The following is a 21,935-nucleotide window of genomic DNA, read 5'->3' on the forward strand; positions in this document are numbered from 1 at the left end:
AGCAACCTTGTTCATCGGCGTAATGAAAAGGCCTGAGCAAGGTCAAGGTCGGTGCTCAAGGGTTGGGGGGTCAATGGGATGGCCTAGGCTCAGATAAGACCAAGCGTAACCTTTTCTTTCCCTGCCAGTGGAAGCAGTGGAGTAAACAGGCCTTCGTAAGACCATTTCAACCTTCTTGTAAGACAACGGAGGTGGTGTCGTAGCCATCCCTCGTCTCAGGCGAGGCATGGTGTGCTCTGTCAATCAATCAGAAGAGGTATTTTTAGCCGGATAATCGTTTGCGGTGCACTCTGACAGGCGACTGCAAATGGGGTGTACAATTTGGTTCGAACATCCTCGCGTGAACTCCATGAGCTGGCATTCACTCAGCAAATCGTGAACCAAATAAGTTCTGGTGCGGATCTATGCGAAATGATCAGTCCCTGTCTTCTGCCGTAACGAGCAGGTGTTTTCAACGCCATGGTGAAATATGTTCGATGAACGCGTGATGAAGAGATATAAATCGCTCAATGATCCAGAAATTCTTTTTGACATATTTATTATATTATGACGATGACGATCTTTTGCGATTAGATTAAGAATTTCAAGACTTGTCACACGAAAATTCACCGCCATCTTTTCATAAGAAAATACTTCATACGTTTCTTCGTGTTTTTCGGTTTTTGAAATTTTCAATGGGGCTGAGGAAGCATTGGAGAAAGACTTGCCGTTAAAATGGATTGGGATTCAAAGCGGAGGTGGGAAGATGTCCTTATTTTGGCACCACAGAGGAAATTTCGTTTCCTGCATGGATTTGGCACTTCAAAAATGAATTCATTCGATGGAAATCCGTTGCCGTAATTAATATTGAATCAAAGAGATCTCTGTGCTCGTAATAACTGGTGATTGGTGGTCAACTTCTGCCATAGCCAATGGCCATGTTTGAGTTTCATCTCAGTTAATACTCCTCTGTATTGCGGAATAGGAATAATAATTCCTCAATCTGCCATTTCGCTGGCGGATGCCCTGGAAATACAAAGTGAAGATCAAGTAGTTGCACTCGAGGGAATACATCCATGTGAATTCCCAGTGATTCAATAATGATTTCCATGATGATGGATTTTGTTAGGAAAAGTTACGCTTACCGAAGTATTGATTGGAATAAAGTAAAGCCTAAGTTTTCTCCGCTTGAAGATAGTTGAACGCCAACGCTTCGGTCCAGGCTCTAGGCGAATCCAAATTTCCGCCAATTTTGGTCGCAAAAGAATCTGCACCAATCGCGGCTTGCATTGCATCTGGTTTCACATATCACTTCAATGAGCAAAGCTTTTTAATTTAGTTTGTCTCCAAAAAAAGGTGCAGTTTCTTTAAATGATCAAAAGGAGTCTGGAAAATGGGGTTTCATTCTTAATATTCCGTATCAGGGCCTCATAAATTCTCATGGTATCGAGTAAAAAACAGTGTGATTGATATTTAATGTAGTGTGGCTAGAGTTTGATTGGATATGCATGGTCTCTTATATCAATTCATGTATGTATCAATTTATATACGAGTATATATATACATATATGTATAATATATATGTGTATATATAAATATAAATAAATACGTATATATGTATATAAAACATTTGGACGGCGCATTACAACACAAATTAAAATAGAGAATACGTAAAAGGACACTCACATATTAGATTGTTTGAGCTTTCGGCCTTCTCCGAGGCCTTCTTCTGGAGTTTTACCTGAAGAAGACCGAAAGCTCAAACAATCGAAAATGTGAGTATCCTTTTACGTGTTTGTTATCTACTTTATTTTGTGCTCGATAGTGCCGTTCAAATGTTATATTGTTCTCGCGAGTGCTTAAACATAATCAATATATATATATATGTATATAAATACACACACACACACACACATATATATATATATATATATATATATATATATATATATATATATATATATATATATATATATATATAAGGAGAGATGGTCTGTCTCATATTATTTGGTTGGAATGTACATTCGAAGGAAGAGTTGATAAGGAATATAATTATGTTAAATCTCAGAACTTTATTGCGTTTTCCAATCTCTTGTCGTAGCTTAGGTAAACCTTCAGTTGCATGCATGTCGATTCGGGTTTTGCGTTTTGTATCTGGGGTGGCGATTCATTCAATTTTGCAAATTAGTAGAAAATGGAACTTCCGAGATGAACAAGTCAACTTAGAGGGGCTCTGGCTTCATTTGCTTGAGTGGTCAGCTGTGTTTTGACACAAGAAGGTTTTCTCCCCCGAGCTGGACGTAAGTTCTTAATCAGCAGAAACTCTTAAATCAGAACAAGACAGAAAATCTAATTCTTGTGTTAGAACAAAATTTGATTTTTCGTTTCAAATCAAACATAATTCATGAAAACTAACTGCCAGAGGCCCTCCAGGTCAAAACAATAACCTTTAAGGTGCCCACATAATCGTTCGAGAATTTTTTAAGGTTACTAACGAGAATAACACCAACCATGAAGTCTGAGATTTATTTATTTCTTTTTTATTAATCCATCCTTTTTATGAATAAGTACATCTGCTTCTTTATCAAAGTATTTATGAGAAGATGATGTTAAAAAAAATCCTTTGTAAATAATGAACACATTACCTGGGTCATCGATGTCATACTTAAGGAAAAATACCAATTCCGGTTTTGGTGTGTTTTCAAACCCATAGTGAAGTGACGTTTGGGGTGGGGGGATTGACTTGAATGGCTTAAGACGCGAGGATCACCTCCGTCAATCAAGATTGCGGTGGTAACCAGGAGATTGTGTGAGCTCAGTTTCATTTGGGGTCCTAATTTCGATTTCGTTCTTTGAGATTTACGCCGTATCGAACGATCCCGGAAAAAATGAAGACGATGCCATAAACGAATTGAACAAAATAAATTTTATAATGTTGTATCAGACATTAGTCCATTGTTGGAGGTGGTGTTTAGTTTTATCAAACACAGAACTGAAGAGGTAGTATGCGATAGTATTTGGCTACCAGGGGTAGAGAATCTTTGCATTAGTCTTCTCAGGAACGGTTACATTGATGAGGAGAATAAAATCGGTTGGCGTGTGAAGTTCATTGGTCTCTCTACCATCGAGTGATTTCTGTTATTCGCTTTGGAAACGAGAACAGTTTTAATTCATATTTAGAAGAGTTTCATAAATAAAATGGCAAGGTCCTCCACTAAGGTTTGGGGACCATCTTTCACAATAACATGAAATTGATTGAAATGTTAAAATTAGGTTTAATGTTTTCATTTCGTAAATGTTTGCGTCTCTTTTAATGAACACGAATTTATTTTCGCGGAGTGGAGTCACCGGAGGCTATAATCCCTCAGCTTCCAAAAATCTCCCATGAGCACCAGCATCGTCGCTCGCTTTCCGAGGGGAGGGAGGGGGGGGAGAGGAGGGGAAGGGTGCAGTGGGAAGGGTGCAGAGGGGGGATGGACCGAAAGTTCGGAATGGTCGCTGCCGTTACGATGCGGGGCTAGGTTTTTCACGCTCGATAAAACCCCAAAACATCTAACGCAGCCGACCGAGGGAACTGCTCCGTCTAGGTTTCTTGGTTCGGGTGCTCTGGTGCTGCCAAACGAGCTGGCGAATATTATGAGTACTTATAAGTCGCCGACTTTCTTACAAATAAGTCAAGACCTGAAATTTAGAGAAGAGATTTGCTTGAAACCACGCTAAACTTAGACTAAAAGACGGATTTATAAGAAAAAAAAAATATATTCAATTTGCGCGAAAGAGCAACAGAAAACATCCACGAGAACAAAAAAAATACACTTTTTGGCGCATTGGTCTTCATCTAAAGAATGCATATTTTGTCTTCCCATAGTGCATTATGTTCTGCATTGAGTGCGCTTTTAGTAACGCGGACGTTACCGATGGCACCATTGTAAGAATGCCCGCCTGAAAATTAGTTAATGTAATACGTCAAGTTTATTTTTGAATTACCAGAAACATTTAAATGATAATATTGAATATTTCATCCGTTCGCCGCTTACGAAATTTTTTTTTTTTACATCGGTAGCTGCGCTTACAACGCTGATGTCGGAAATCAATAAAAAGCAATATTTACCATTTGGGCTTTGACATTGTTTTTTTGACTAGCGGAAAAGGTCGTTTTATTGACACTCTTATAAGGTTGTAAAAATCTCCTTTTTTCACGTCTAAGTCGTAAATATTGCAAGGATGAACGATCATTTGCCCCTAAGCCAGGTGCGTACGTAGATAACACATTTTTTACAACTTTCCTTATAATTTAAACTTTTGTAGCGATTTAATTGTTAATTGAACCATTTCCATAACTTATGGATCCGGGGCGTTATTTCCGCACTCTGTGGATTTAAAAGTTAAAATGATGCATAAGAAGTATATTCCAAAGAAGCTTTCGCATCAAAAGCAATCACTCAACTGTTTTTGGCGTCACAACATTGGTTTCGTGGATCATCCCTCGTTTCAAGACCGTCGTGCAAACACTCCGTAGAACCGTGGGGTCATGCGTCATAAAGACTTCCTGGGAGATTTTAAACCAGCCATCATAATTAATTTTTAGTCGAGCTCATTAAATTTAACTCCGTTTAATTGTTTGTGGGATGTTGCCTGCTGGTTTGACGCCATTGATAATCGCTTTATTTCACCCTGAGTTTTAACGTTGAGCGCAGTAGCCTTGGGAGACTTCGCCAGGCAGTGCTAAACGCTCGCGAAGCATAGGGTAGAGAGTGTTGATTTTTAACCCTTCGTCGTCAAAAGGCGAGCTTCTGAAGTATATGTACGAAGAAGGATTCCAGTTAATTGTCCTTTTTGATTCGGATTTTACAGGGTATTGACACCTTAAATTGAGATGCACTCTTCATTCAATGTCCCGTTGAAATATTTAGAGCTATGTTTCTTTCATATCTAATGTAAAATTCGCACGTTCAAAAAATTATCCGTTGTTAAATAGAAAGTTCATCCACATTTAAGTATAATATGATAGGATATTTGTCATGTTTGACGAGCTTGTTTTAAAAATAAGCTCTTCATTATATATATATGTATATAATATCTTCGAAATGGAACGCTCATCGGCGACACACAAATATATAAAAACACAGATGTAGATTTTTAGAATATAGAGACACAAAGAAAGGGCACTCACAATTTGTTATTTTACGTTTCGACAGCACGGCTGTCGTCTTTAGAATCGGCTTCTGAAGACGACAGCCGTGCTGTCGAAACGTAAAATAACAAATTGTGAGTGTCCTTTCTTTGTGTCTCTATATTCTAAAAATCTACATCTGTGTTTATATATATATATATATATATATATATATATATATATATATATATATATATATATATATATGTATGTATGTATATATATATATATATATATATATATATATATGTGTGTGTATATATATATATATATATATATATATGTATGTGTGTGTGTATACATGTGCATAAATTGTACTGATGAATAAGGCTGTGTCACACTAAGGTGATCATGTAGTTTTTTCTACACATGGTTAAAGAATAATAGGATCAGGGAATTCGCGTATGGGAAATTTTAAGGCTGTGGAAGTACTGAGCCTGCTGACTGACAATACTAGTCTGTTAGTTTTTTTTACGCTATACTCGGCAAAAAGATGAACCACTCACCCATTTCACTTAAATATATCTCTTCCATTGCACTTACATGTACTCTTTTATCATCTTGAGATGTGCTTCTTCCGAGGCGTGTTACCGAAAAAATAAGAGAGGCGGCCGAATCTTACATGATAAGAATTTTTCAAATCCAATTTCATTTCATCGGGAAATATATTTTCATTCACTCATAATTCCGTAAATATTAACGACTTCATCAGCTCTCGAGAGATCATCAACTCAAAATGGTTTCAAATATTGCTCCGACAAGAAGGAAATATTTCGTGGGAAAAAAATGAATCTTCCAAACGCTTTCGTGGAAAGATTCAATGACAAACTTAAGAGGAGGATGCAGTGATCCAGGAGGGCTTGATTACCGTAGTGAAACTAAGTATATCGGTGGAGAGTCGACCGAAGATCTCAGCACGTTTTCCAGAGGAACCGGATTCAACATTTGAAAAGGATTAAGTGATCATTATTCACCTTACGTCACGTGGCTAACTGCTCCCCTAAGGTCACCCTCTGAAGCATAATTCCCAAGTTTCTAGCGTGGAAAGCGAATATGAATTCATTTGCATGCGCTGAAGGTCAGTTTTGCCAATTTGCGAAAAACTCCCCCAATGATTCGAGTCTCGTTCTCGTTGAGGAGTGGGGGAGAGAAGACGTCATGGTCACGTCACCCCAGCAGCAAAAACGTCTCACTTTAAGCGTCCATTGAAGTGCATTAATGACATTCGAAGACTTGAGGAAAAGCAGAGGTGTTATAAAACCGATTTATCTCAGGCTCGAGTTTCCTTTTGCTGCATCCAAATCCATTTTCAAATTTATTTCCTGATGCATATCCATTTCAATTGAATTTTAAATATCGTTGCAGAGTGAACCCAGAGTAATGAAACGTTGATATTTCGTATTGTATGCCTAATTGATGAAAAATCAGCTATTCCTTCAATTTTATCTGCGAAACGAGCATTTTAATTTATTTCCCCTTCCACGCTAACTCATCCAATTCCTATTCCTTGTGCTTCTCTTATTTCTATTCCACACAAATGTTGGTTAGTGCTGGTCAGAGATCTCATCATCGTCTGGTTTCTTATTTATCCTCGCCTCTATTTGTCTTTCTACTTTCATTCATGTCGTGGCGACTTGATTCTTACGTGACCGGTTTTCTTCTGTCATTGTAATTCATGCCAAGTGTTTCTCATTCGCTATGAGAATGAAATCATGTCGTGTGGACATCTCGTGTGGAGCTGGGGACGGCACTTTAGTTTCCACTTTTAAGAATTCCCATTTGACACGCGATGCTCGAGTTCGGCGCACTTCGGCGTCCTCTCAGCCGTGAGACGAGGTGGCGAAGGACGGCCCCCGCGAGTCCGTCTATGTGTTCCACGCTCCCTTCTTCGACACGCAAGATGACCGATCCCTCCAGTCGGCTCTTGGGGATGGAACGGGGGCGTGGCTTTCATCGGTCGGGAGTCGAGGATGGTGCTTTTGAAGTTTATCCGTCTCCCACTAGTAGAAGTTTCTCGCAACTCAGTAGATCCAACACTCAGGGTGCAATGACGAAAACTTCCATCGCGACGGCGAAGTTGGTATCCGCAGCATTAATTCCTTATCTATCTACATACATAATAGCCCGCAAGCTGATGCTAGGGCGTATGGCGGGAGGTGTTAGCTTACCAACTATGCATTCACAATCACATTAAATACTCCTCTACAGAGACATCACTTTGATCATGCCATCGTGCAAAGATATTCACACCAAGAAGGCTACTTAAATGCCGAGGCATTCAATTAGAGGATATATAGCTAAATCATGCGTGAATAATGTTATAAAGATGGATCTATTTAAATTATATCCTTCTTTCAATATATATATATATATATATATATATATATATATATATATATATATATATATATATATATATATATATATACATATTATATATATATATATATACATATTATATATATATATATATATGTATATGTATATATTGAAAGAGAGATATAATTGTATATTGTATGTGCGTTCATAGGTCTTGTTCTTGCGGTGAACCTTTTTCATTGTGTTAGCATCACGCTTTTCGCTCTAATAGCAATTGATTCCGTTGTAAATGCAGTTCACTGAATGAGTCTGTTGTATTTGTATGCACGGAAACTAAAAAATTTCTGTGTAACTCCCCGAGAAACTTTTAATTTTCTGGACTACATGCAGGAACGGTGGTTTTTTTTAATTATATTTCCTTCCCTCCAGGTTTTCTTTTTGCGAGCCTTGTAAAACCAATGATGCTTTTGCCTCATCAAGTGCACTGAAGATCCGTCGCAATATCTTCTCGCTTGAAGGATTCGATGAGTGAAACGATCTTGAATGAATCCCGACCGCCTTTATGAAGAGCACATGCGTAAAATTCGAGATCCAGACCCCATGCGCCATCTGTCGTGAGATCCGGAGACTCTTCCTCGAGTCTCCTCTCCCCGCCAAAGGGCGTGCACTTCGTCCAATTTCACGCGAGCCGGAAAAATACCATCCCGTCAATCTCCGCTTGGTTGACTCCCTGAGCTGCTATTTTCACGTGGTCCCGAGACACGAAGGTGGTCATTCATGGGAGCAGAAGAAGGGCCCCCTCTCTCTCTCTCTCTGGACTGCGTCTTCCCCCTTCACTCATCAGTGGCTTCCATGAAAGGGTCTGATCCCTCTATCGTAATCCTTCCAAGTTAAGACTACCGAAAGTATGTCTCAATTCAGTCTTATCCGACGTGACGTAGTGGAAGAGCATTGCATATAAATGAAGGACATGGTTTGGCCACTCGTTCATTAGAATCCAACGCCTGTACGTTGGAACGCCCTGCGTGTCCTATTAAACTTGTGCACCGCTCAGACTGTCTACATTTTTGTAAATACGTAAAACGCGTAGATGTAATTATGCAGTGTGTTTCTCACGGTATTCGGATTCGAGAATCGTCAGCGACGTTTCGCTACGGGAAATGTTATTTCTTGAATAAAAAAAGTTGTCGGGAGAAAGACACTCAGGAGGGGCCGCGTCAAACCAAGAGCAAACGTATGTATGCAAATCGGTATTGTATTTCAGTTCATTCGCTCACCTTGAGCGAATCAGAGGAGGCGGGGATGAGGGAGGTAGTCAAGGGGACCATTTGAAAATCTCACTTGTTGTATCTTTTTTTGATGCGCTCTCCTTTAGAGGCCATTCGCTGTATTTCAGAGTACAGCAGCGTCAATTGGTAAAACGGGAATTTCAGGGAGCGACTTGTGAAACCCTTTCCCAGCGGATGGTGCGATCTCAAACGACGCCCGATATAACGCATTGGGGCACCTCCAAAACTTAAAGTTTCACTCCCGAAGGTCGAACGCTGGTCCCACGGTGTGTAAAATCATCACCATAATATGCCATCCGAGCTTTGTGATTAGATCAATTCAAGATCTTCAACAACTTTGGTTAGCTGAACTCACGAGAAACGGTCTAACGTTAATAAGGGGAATGCAATTAAAATTTGGACAGATGACTCATGCTAAAGTGATTTTAGTGTCAAGCCACGTACATCTTTGGCTTTTAGGAGAGACACTCGAAAGCTGACATTACGCGCGTAGCTGAGAAGTGGGCTGGATGAAACATAAGAGAGAATTTGGCAAAAGGTTTTATTACATTGGCTCCTTCTGTTAAGAGGCATCTTTACAAAATTGCTCGTACGCGATCATTTGTAGGTTCTAACTTTTGTTTAACATGCCATTAGTTCTGTTGGTCACGTAAATAACTGAAAAAATTTTAAAATGCTTTCAGTTTAAAGCTAAATCAAATCCTGGCAGCTAACCGTCATTCGCAACGCCCAGGCAAGGAGAGAGAGAGAGAGAGAGAGAGAGAGAGAGAGAGAGAGAGAGAAAGTTGCCTTTTTTCGAAATTTGAAACCGTTGATGCAAATTGAAAGCACTCAAAATATTTCTGACTGGCGTGTAAGAAATCGAAAAAGAGAATAAAAGAGCTTGAATGTATTCGAATGTCCCTAAAGTACAATAAAACCTTTAAATCGACGATTACAATTTCATAGCAATGGAATGGTTCATCTCCAGCTCGTTGAGGCTTTTCTATCAGAAGATAGATGTTAAGGAGAGATAAAACTTGCTTTAGAACGCTCTCTTCCTCATAGAATCTGAAATGAGTGATGACATTTAACAAGTATTTTTTCTTTGCGCCGCCATGAGAGCTTGGCTCAAAATCATCTACAGGAACCAGCCAGTTAATTTCTTCACTTCTGCGTGGATGTTATGATGTGGAATCATGACGCAACATTTGCAATTAGAATAAGTTTTATTCTTACCGCATTTTGTGGTTTATTAATACGGCCGGACAATTAATGAAAGATAGTAGATTCTCATGACTGGTATAAACAATTTTGCACGTGTTTTCAATATCATCCTCCGTGCATGACATTGAAAACGGCGCCAAAGGTAGTCTCGAAAGCTCTCAGCCTCTCTATTGTGGAAATTCGCCCTCTCATCCTCCTTGGCCTTGAGGTTAAAGCACTCATTCTGACTCTTCGGCCGCAAATCTTTCAAGAAAGTTCCTAAGATCGACGCGATCAAGTGGGACTTATTGAAAGAAATGAAAACCGCATGAAATATAATTCCTAGAATAGGTTATGGTGTTGGTCAAAGATGCGAATTGGTTGATTTGGTGCCCTGGCTGCATTCGTGTGAAATGACTGGCATCAGAGGAACGAGTCTAAATCCAGCTCCTAATTTCTTTTTCGTTTTGTTCACCATCGCCTCATTTAAGAATGATTCCGTTTCCACTGAAATGATTTAAGAATACCAAGATAAAAGATAAGATAAGATCTTCTAATCTTATTAATCGTTCTATTAGGTGTTGTCAAAATTTTGTTTTTTTTCTAAGTAGGTACTCATTAAATGTAATGAAGCACTCGTGTTCTCGATTAGTTCTACATTCTCCTAATAAAATTCACGTAGCTAATTCTGAAAACCGAACGTTTTCCCAATCATCGCTAAGATGAAATTAATATGAATATAATTTCGTCAAACCTACTTATAACTTTTGAGCATCACTTGTTAAATGCTGAGTGGGGAATTGAGCAGTGTTTTTTTTTATTTTTGGTCGCCTCATCCTGATTTTTCTCAATATATGCAAAACCCTATAAAAATAGATAATGAAATTTCCTTAAAAGTTTTCAACGCTGCTGGCTTACCAGTTTTTTGTTGCTAAATTATTCCAAACAATGAGATACGGAATGGTTGAAACGAAATAACCTATTTATGGTTTCGGGCTTTTATATATTCTAATAAAGAAACCTGTCATATCCCTAGCCCATTCTCAGAGCATATCGCATAATGAGGCGCGCTTGGTACTATTTCATAATTTCTGGCTCTGATCATGAATAGAAGAAAATGATTCACTGATGGAAGCACTGGCTAACCACGTTCAATTTCCCTATTATGGGAGGACATTTTCGATGTTGGCTTCTCAAACTGCTGGCAACGCTGCAGGTATTGCCACTGGCACGCACTTAGGCTAACTTGGGGGAATAAAATTGAAAGGTGGTCAGGAATCAGAACTTTGTTAAACAATTCATGCTTTATACTTATTCTACGCGTGTCACGACGATAAAATATCCACATTTCTTGTTCTTTCTTTCACATTCTTATGACAAAAATATTGCTAACCATATTTCCAGTCTAATAGTTCTCGTCCCTTGAATAAAATACGCACCCCTAGTAAATCTTTTCTTTTTTAAATGATCAAAAAGTGACCATGGAACTCAGTAGTTGCGGATGCGCATCGACCATCATCCTGAGAAAACATATTAGACTAAATATCTTAAAGATGCATTTGGACGAAAATTTACTTTCCAAAGCTCCGGATCGATTCTAATGTTACACGTAAATTAAGAATATTTTTATGCGCTGCATGAACAATTTATTCTTTGAAGTTGTAAAAAAAACTTTCCGTATGGTGAATTGAACTCATACTTGATAAACATCGTTTATTCCCACTTATATTGGAAAGATTGAGAATGAAGAACTTCAGAGCCCTCGTCATGAGCGCTCTACCCTTCTTCACCCTCCAACCCTGCTCGAGCAATTAAGGCTTCAAGCTAGCGCTTTGAGCGATAAAGTAAAATGGGCTGAGTGGACGAGTGGTTTAATTCAAAATTTATTCAAATAGTTTTCATTACACCATCACTAAATTTTTCATGAATCCTGAATTGTCATATTGGTACGTAAAGAGACCGATTCTGGTCCGTAAGAATATGTTTATCTATACGTATATTCGCTATTCTACCACACGTTTTTTCTAACGCATGGTGAAATTAGTTTTTAAGTTCAGAAACTGCTGCGTATGTTTCAAATATATGTCCTTAAATATCAATTCTCACGTTTCAACAGACGGAAAAGCATTGTTGGCGCCAAAAAGACGAGAGAGGCCTAGTTGCCACACCGCCTAGATTCGCTTCTAAGCGGTGAAGCTCGGGGGTTCAACCCCATTCGTCGTTCGGGCACAATCCATTGGAAGGCGACAGAACCAAAATTGACCAAGCGCAAGTCGATCCCTGCTTTCGGTGGCTGGCGAATCGGGGGTAACCCTGCAGGTCGACGCGAAACCGCGGAGACTTCAACGCTCGTCAAACCGCATTGCGTGTCGTAAAGAGAAACCATTGTCCTCAAAGTGGCAACACAGTTTATCCTTTTATTTCAACTGCCTTTAAATCAAAGGATAGGTGCATATTGAGGAGATGTAAAGTTGGGCTCAAAATAAGAATAGATTCTAAGGGAATTTCCCAATTCCTTGAAGCGATCGGCTGTTAGCAATGCTCTGATTGCATGCCTAACGACTAGAACGTCGTCGACGATATTATATTTGTTCCTTATTGACAGGAAAAATCAGGCCATTTGAATCATATCATATTGCCTGCTTTTTATACTGGCACAGGGTCGAGGGACGAAGCGCAACTCCTTTCCACAGCTAGACTAATAGAGTGAGAGAGAGAGAGAGAGATGTCAATGACGTGACATTGTTGCTTTCGGCTCTTGTTGCTTGATTTTTATGCAGTGTGAGTTTCAAGTGTGGTCGAAGAACACTCGATAGTAGCCTCCTTTCTGGTGGCGACGTCGCTGTGGAAAAGATTGACTGAATGGGCGTTTGTCATTGCGCGTTTTCCTTTGAGGTTTTCGAAGATTCATTGAGAGTATACAAAGAAAAACAGTGTATTTTCAACTCTTCAACCTCTTCACCGGGTAACTGACTGAGTAGTTCGAATATTATAAGTTAAGGGAAAAATATTATTAACCATGTACTTAAAGAATTCACGTGTATCATTGTATTGCAATGTACATATTGACACGCATATTCTCAAATGCTTTGTGATAGTATGACTAATGAGAAGAAATTCCTGTATAAAACGAAACAGTGAAGTACCATTTTCGTTCGTTAAAGACAGCAGTGGTAAATTTTGCATTTCATTGACAATGAGACGATGGAATTGCCACTTAACCTGGTCAATGCATATGAAATCGTCATTTCATTTTCATTGGTTTAGTACTTCACTTCAAAATGCTGGCAGCATTTTATGTAAATATTTTGATAAAGATTTTTGTATGTGTAAGATATTAATAGCATTTAGTTTTAATTTTTTGTACAAGTTGGCGCTATTTTTTATTTTAATCATACGCATGCCTTCATGCGCCGAAGTGCTACTTTTTAATGTCTGGGTAAAAACTATTTCATCTCCGAACTCAAAGAATTCAAGTCTGAAATTTAACAAAATATTGATTGAAATCTTCCTTGGCATTTATAAAATAGTAAAAAAATGAACGTAGTGTTAAACTTAACCTATTATTAATGTTATAAATGTTATCGGAGTTGAAGTTTATATAAAGAAATGGTGGAGATCATTACACCATTAAAGAATAAATAATTATACAGAGAGACTGCTTTGAGCAAGTGACTGGTTTTGCAATCGCAGTGCAGGCATAGAGAGAGGCGTTGGATTTCCGCTCCTCTTTGTAACAATAGCGATACCACAAGTTGGTAATCAGCTTAAGAAATGTGAATGGATAGAAAATTATAACACAAGTGACCCCAATTAACATGACTATGGTATTAACAACCTATCCATGGGCAGTGAATCCCTACTGTGGCAAGAATTAAGTGGTATAAAAGTAGTGATCGACTTAAATGAAAGAATCGTGTCACCTGCTGAATGGGTCGAAGCTAAAACTTCGATTTGCTCTTACGATTGAATGGAGGACTCACTGTCAGCCAATGTAATTTCGGCACTATATTCTGCTGTGAAATAATTGGTTCGTAGCTAGTTATTTTCTCTGGGCTTACACTTCTTAATATGTTTTCTACAGAAAAGTATCATGTTAACCTAATTTTTTTTCTCTAATTTTGGCACTCGTCATCTTTTTGCGGGTAAGTGGAAATCCGACTCCGTCCCCTCGTTTGCCTTCGCTGCTTCAGAAGTGTTTTCCTCTTCAAATTGCACGCCATTGCACTCTCTATACCATCCCTCATGTGTGTCCGTGTTACCGCACGCCACTGAGTGCATTGTTCCAAATACTCGGAGTGGTGCGTCGTCATTCATTCTGGTGGGATCCCCGTCTCCATGTCTAGGGAACCGAAGAGACGCCGCGAAGCGAAGTCCCATTGCTCAAAAGATATCGCTGGTGGATCTACTTCTAATCAAGTTGTTATCGTTGTCTTTCGATGTATAAATGTACAAGTTTTCAAGATTTTATATATCATTTTTATGCCAAAAAAATTCTTGTATCAATGTCAAAAAAGCTCTTGGACGTCCTCGGATAACGAGAATCCTGAAAAAATAAATAGTTCGCTTCATAGATTTATTACCAGAAATATGACTGGTGTTCATTATTTCTTCATGTGATCTTATCCATTTTTATTTCAGCAAAATACGCCCAGTATTTAATCCCCGCATCGTAAATGCAGACATTGGAACTAGTGACAGTTTTTATTGTGAAATTTTCCCCAGTTTACTTCCTGGATAAACTTGTCAAGATCTCACTCCAATATTAATTTATTTTCACCTTTAGGAGTTCAGAGCATGAAAATATTCTCTTGAGTTAAATGTAACATAAAATATTTTGACATGAAAATTCGTCTTTTAGTATAAGTACGAGTACATGATAAGATATTTTATTCATTTATGAGTTGTTGATTAAAATGCCAATAATGGTTCGATGGGAGTAAACCAATTTATTTGAATATATTAAGGTAAATGACAGAATATCGAGCAATTGAAGAAGATAGTTGGTCAACACGGAACAGATTTTTTAGTGGTCACATTGGCAGTCATCATTCTGGTCATTAACAACGCTAACGAATACAATAGCCTTATTCCCTTTTATTATTCATGTTTGACTATTATTTCAAATTATTCTTTCTTTGATGATTAACTGCCTTTCATTATTATCAAATTCACCACAGCTAAAGAAAGAGTAAGGTTGCTTTAATTCGCAATTGCTGATAACTGTAATTTATCCTAAGTTGAAATTTAGAATTGTGTAATGCCCTAAAATTTAGAGTCTCGGTTTAGGAGAGATAAACCTTGCTCATCGTAACCGTAGGCAGCAGTTCTTATTACCAACGCTCTCTATGTATACGAGGGTCATCCGGAAAGTAGTACCCGTTCGTGAAATAAAGACACAAAAGTAAATATTAACAAACATAAAAAATTTTATTTGAAAGAGGATACTTTAAACTACTTCTCAACATAATCTCCAAGCAAATTAAGCCATTTGTCATAACGTGTGACAAGTTTCTGTATTCCTGCTGCATAGTCCTTCGCCGCCAGCTCATTGAGATACGCGAGGGACCCATCTTGCACAAATTTTTGCATAATGCAGATGGTGTTTAACAATTTCATGAACAATTGTTCGAGAAACATTGGGAAAATGCTCACAGATGTCATCAATTGTGACGCGCCGATCGTTCCTCACGAATTCGTCAACTGAGCTCACCAGTTGGTCTGTAATGACAGACGGTCTCCCCGAACGCTCATCGTCGTGTGTGTTCCCCCTCCCCATGTTGAAGTTGCGACACCACCGCCGAACAGACGACTCGTCCATTACATTGTCTCCATACACCTCCTTTAATTGGCGATGAATATCACATGGGCGAACGTTTCTTGCATTGAGGAATTTAATCACTGCCCTCACTTCACAACTGGCGGCGTTCTCAATTTTTTTAAACATTGTAAACAATCACAGAAACAACACAGGCAATGCTAGCGTCACGCAACTTGGCTCAGAGAAGGCAGACAAGCCACTGAAGCTATCTGACCTCGTCCAGCGGCTACTCGCGTCGTCAGCACTTCATGCGGCACGAACGGGTACTACTTTCCGGATGACCCTCGTACAATGCAACTCTGCCTCGTGAACAAACTCGACAATTTTAGAGAGACTGTTTGGAGCAGTCGGAGATGTTTAGTAGATCCTAAATCACGAGTTAATGTATAGAGGCAAGATGCATCCCGTCAAAAATCAAAATCTTTCATTAGAGTGCAAATTCCTCAATAAATTTTGTTTTTAACGCTTTACTTTGACGCCTTCTGATTATGATCGAATTGCAATTTATTGGACTGCTGCCTCTAGCAAGGTTGTCTTCATGAAGGGATGACTATGCTTTTCCCACCAGCAGTTGTATGCATAAATAGTGAAATAATATGTAAACTCAATCAGCTTTTCCTGCTTTTTGTTTTTGAACAAAAAGGAACATTAAACATTTACAGGAAACATAAAACTTTTGGAACACGGATGAAACAGTGCATTTTAAAGAGCCAAATGAAAAAAATGTTTCCTACTATGAGAAATTTACCATTTTCTCTCTCCCTACGAACCAAAAAGAACTTCACTTTTTTCCATTATCTTTTCAGATTTCTGATAATAGTTTAAGTATTTCCCAATATATTGAACCATTCAACTAAGTTGAAGGATTAAATTGAAAGGTTCATTCGAGTGAAGAGTTGATACTCGGTAAAGGATCAATTACTATGAGTAGTTACATTCATCACTAATCGATTTACATATTTTTTCGAAAATATGCGTAATAAAATGTAGGAGTTTTAATAGCCTCGTGAAATATTCGCACTTACTATTAAATTTGTATGATTTCCCAGAGGAGGACCTAGGTTGAATTACGGGAGATGGAAGACGACTGGATTAAAATAGACTGGTAAGTAATTGGATACCTAGGAAAGCATTTGAAAGCCAATCCTCGCGTTGATAACCCGTGACGGCAGTGCATTCGGGTCAGAGAATCCAGAAGGGAATGATGGCGTTCGTCGGACAGGAAAATATATCAACCGGGAGTTCTATGCGATTCCTTGTGGGTCGTCAATCTCCACTGCGGTCCCCTCCCAGCCCACCCCCCCCTTCTATCGAGGAGTCGTCGGCTCAGCGGGGGCGTGCTCAGGGGCGAACGCTCTCTCTCTCTTCCTCATGCCGAGTGCACCTCATCTGGTGGGTGGGGAGGGGGCACGAGGGCGCTGCCCCCTCTCCCACCCACGTGGCTGACGCTACACACTGGCTGCTAACCAGACCCTCTCTCCCTTCCTGGTCTCCTCCACCCATCCGTGCACGCACACGGATGGGTGGAGGATGGGTCTCTCCCCTTGCACCTACACACGTGCGCGCACGTGTGTAGGTGCAAGGGGAGAATAGTGCCATGAAATATATTAAAAATATAACACCTCTTTAGATTAAACAAAATAGGAGTCCATAAATTAGAGCAGGTGGAACTGTTTATCTATCTCGGAAGAGTTCTGGACCAAAATGCTCGAAGTATTAGGAATATAAGATGGAGGATTGTTTTAGGCAAAGGAGATTTTACGAGGAGAGAAGAATCGATGGATGGGACGTTGAGTTAGGATATATTCAACAGATTCAGGCAAGATGTAAGGAAGTTCGTCATTATGAGAAACAAATTTGCACTTTTCCACATAAATCTGTGAAAAAGTGCAAATTTGTTTCTCATTGAGTAAGGGTTAAGAAAAGACTCGTCAAAACTTTGATATGGAGCGTAGTTAAGTACGAAGCGGAAACGTAGCCATTGAAGCAGGAGGATAGGCTTAGATTGGACAATTTTAAAATGTGGGTGTGGAGAAGAAAGGAGATGGTTAAGTGGATAGAAAGGAAAACAAATGAGAAAGTGCTGGGTGTGTTGGGGTGGGAGGAGAGGGGATCGTGGGGGGAAATCATAAGTAGGCGGGCGAAATGGATGAAAAGTATACTGATTAGCAGTAGGATGTTGAAGACTGTGATAGAGGGGAGAATGTTTGGCAAATGAGGAATGGGCAGAAATAGGTTAGACATGTTGGACGGAATGAAGGGAGGAAGAAAGTATTGAGAATTGAAGAGGGGTTTGTTGCAACGCTTGGATGGCAGGCTAGATCTTGTTAAGAAAGAGAGAAGAGCTCTTTCTTAACAAGATCTCTGTACCATTTGGCAGCTTGTGTCCACGTAAAAACCTGACTTCACCTATTGATTACCTATTACAATTAGATTAAACACTGTCGACTCACAAAAAAGGGCACACTCAACTATTCTGAACGCTTCAGTGTAAATAATTTTATGAAAAATTAACCATTCTGGCAAACAATTCTACATCAACGGTTGTTTTTCACTTGCTATCTATAAACGAAATTTTCTGAAAAATTCTCCAATTTATTCGCATAAAATTATTCTCTTTTTTAATTTAAAATTCACCTTTGTAATTAGAAGACTCCGAGTGAAAAAAAGAATTGGGCAACATATTCCACTTTTTTTGTTTAAAATTTAGATTCTCTGAGAAAAAAAGAATAGGTTTTTAGATGAAAAACTATATTGTCAAATGACTGAATGAAAATTTCAACCAAACTACAAATAAATGCTGTCATTTTGTATTTCCTTTTGAAAGCAAGCAACCCTTTTTCATGTACAATTTTTTTCAAATTACGTAGTTCTCAGGATTATAGCTTGTGCAACATAAAAAAAACCGTATCAATAAACGCAGGTGCGACAGCATAACGACATTTCCTCTTCATGCCCACCTAAATATTATAAGGTCCGCTCGGTAGCTTTCGCGGGGGCAAAAGAGGCCACGGCGTCCGCGTAGACACCGCGTTGGCGGTGTCCCTCTTTCTTTTCTTTTCCTTCCTCTGGAAACAGTTCTGCCTCCCTCAGCCTCCACACGTCACGCCCACTGTCAAACAACTTCTAGGAAAGACTCCTCCTGCCCTAGTCATTTTTCTTTATTCCCGCCTTTTATGTGAGGTCATGAGTGCCTCTTCCTCGAGCCAAATGAAGCCTCCAGAAAAGGGGAGCATGATGTCATTAAATCCTTCGAAAATGCCAACATCATTTCCGGGATCATATGGGATTATTTTCATGTAAATCCATGCTTTTTGAATCTTACCTTCGCAGTTCAAAATTATATTATGAACTTAATTCCTGACAAATTTCAAGAAACTGCGAGAGATGCCGCGACGGTAAACTTTTGAACGTTGTCATCCGCTAAATGTGCCTTAAAATGCACCGATTTCAGTGGGTTAAAAACCATTAGCATTGACTGGGGTACTTACTAATGCGGATCCCTCGATGTCCGTCCGAGTGCTTTTAGCCAGTTAAATTACCGAGGCGTCCTCTTACACTCCGACATTTCGGGGAATTTGAAGGAACAAGACGAAAATAGTGGCATTGTAATGCATATCAGCGGATGACTCCGTTCAAAGTTACTGTCACGGCATCTTCCGCAGTTTCCTGGAATTAGTCAAAGGTAAAACACTATTGTGTTATATGCTTTTGGAACTTAACGTTCACCATTCAAGATTATTAATGCAACAATTTCAGAGTGTAAAAATCATTCGCCTTGACTGGGATGCGAACCCAGATCCCTCAATATCCGGTCGAGTGCTTTAGCCACTTAAGCTACCGAGGCGTCCTCTTAAACTCTGAAATTTTGGGGCTTTTAAAGGAACAAGATGTTATGACGAAATACCGTACATACAATGTCACAGGCATTCGTAGTCGTGCGCGAGGCGCCTCTGTCCACGAGGTTAAAGCCAACTTTAAACACTTACGGTGTTTTCACTCTTTACAAATTCCAAAGAAACTGCGGGAGATGCCGCAACAGTAACTTTTAACGGAGTCATCCGCTAATGTGCATTTCAATGCAACAATTTCAGAGCATAAAAATCATTCGCCTTGACTGGGATCCCAGTCAAGGCGAATGATTTTTACAAATATCATATTACAATATCATAAAAATCATTCGCCTTGACTGGGATCCCAGTCAAGGCGAATGATTTTTACACTCTGAAATTGTTGCATTGAAATGCACATTAGCGGATGACTCCGTTAAAAGTTACTGTTGCGGCATCTCCCGCAGTTTCTTTGGAATTTATTCAAGATTATATTCAAAATTACAAGGTTTGTCCAGAAAGTAACTTACGTTTTCAAATAAAATATGAACCTAGTGACAAGACAAAGTATCATTATATACATTGGAAAGGTACATTCTTAAACTGTTTTTCTAAATAGTCGCCATTCAAATTGAGGCATTTATACATAGCTTTTCAATGCCGTCTCTGAAGTCATCTGCCGTCTATCACCATGCTAGGCCGACCACTAGGTTCTTCGTCGTGAACATTGGTGCTGTGACTAAATGTACCATCGCCTCACTCCGCCCTCACTCATTATTTCGCCTTCGTACACTTGATCAAGCTGACCATTAATTTCAATTTGCTTGTGGTATTTTGCCTGTGAAAACCACAATCCCAGTTCGAACTTCACAATTCGAGGGATTTTCTATTGCAGAGAATGCATTTTAACAGTTCGCAATGTGAGCAAAGTATAAGAATCAAAGTCTGTACACACTACCACTGCAGGGTGCGTAGTACTGAGTGTAGGGACGCGTATAGACACCAATACGGTGGCTCTAGCCTTACCCACCGCCGCGCTAGGCCGAAACGTATGTTACTTTCTGGTCAATAATTCCTAATATTTCCTTCTGCTTCACTTCCTAAAACAACTTTCTTAGAAAAATAGATAGTGAAGCTTTTCTAAGTAATTTCTTCTGTTAGATTAGGGGTACTTGCTTCTCATTAAACTTTCCTTTACTTGTTAAATACCTTTGTTCATGTGCTTTTTATTCTCACTATGTCTTCTCTTCTCAGTTATTAATCATCTGCGAGAGACGATTGAATATTCAGACTCGAATCGCAGTAAAGAATAATCTGTGAACTAATTCTTATACTTATCCTCTTTCTTTTCGAGACGTTCTTTCCATTTCAGTGATATTTTATTAGACCAAGTCCCTGAGCAATGCCAACTCATGTACGCGTGAGACGTCCAAAGATGGCCACGAAGGCATTCAACGACTGCACGGCTCGTGAAAGTCAGCCCGAGTTCTGATCGGAAAGGTTAATCATCATTGTTTTGTGGTCTACTGCTTCAATTAGATTTTGGATGGACACATCTTGAACCCTCGTACATTAATTAGCCTTGCCTATCAAGACACAACATCTCATCCCGCACTACGACAGGACCTTCTTCAATTCAGGATGCATTCCATCTCCCATAATTCTTACCAACATACCTATTCTTTTCCCGCCCCTTCTTCACCTGTCTAAGGTTCTCCCCCTCACATTCTTCAACATTCCAACCCGTTAACAATTCTCTGCATCTACCTTAATTGTCTACTTTGGATTACACCCAAAAACCCCTGCTCCTCCTCCGCCATGCCCAGTATTTCTTCGTTTGTTTTACTTTCCGTCAATTTTCCCTTTCTATCTTTCTTCAGACTCGACTACAAGTCTGAATTCGGCACTCCACGCACACGTTACACGTTGTCGTCGGTTCTTGACGTCGATGGCCGTCTAGCGCCTAGCTTGCCATCCACACTCTCTTGCCCATCTTTGAAGAATTTGTACCAATTAAAAACTGCAGTATGTGACATGCTTTCATCCTTGAACACTTTGAAAACCATGCCCAACTTCTCCGTACCCGATTTTTCCAGTCTTACACAAATTCTGGTGGCATACCGCTGTTCAATCGCTCGTAGCATTTTGTGCTTTCACAGGGGTCAACAGGGTTCTACTAAAAACACGATGTACCATTAATACTCGTTAATACATGGCCGTTTAAGGAAAATTAACCCTTGCTCTCTGCCTGGGCAATACCTACATATTGATTTTTTCGAGTAAATTAAATGAAATAATTTATGGCATTCGTGCGGAAGATGCTAATGGATTCTTCTCTC

The sequence above is a fragment of the Hetaerina americana genome, unplaced genomic scaffold, assembly GCF_022747635.1.
Source record: "Hetaerina americana unplaced genomic scaffold, ioHetAmer1.1.p SCAF_27, whole genome shotgun sequence".
Lineage (NCBI taxonomy): Eukaryota > Metazoa > Arthropoda > Insecta > Odonata > Calopterygidae > Hetaerina > Hetaerina americana.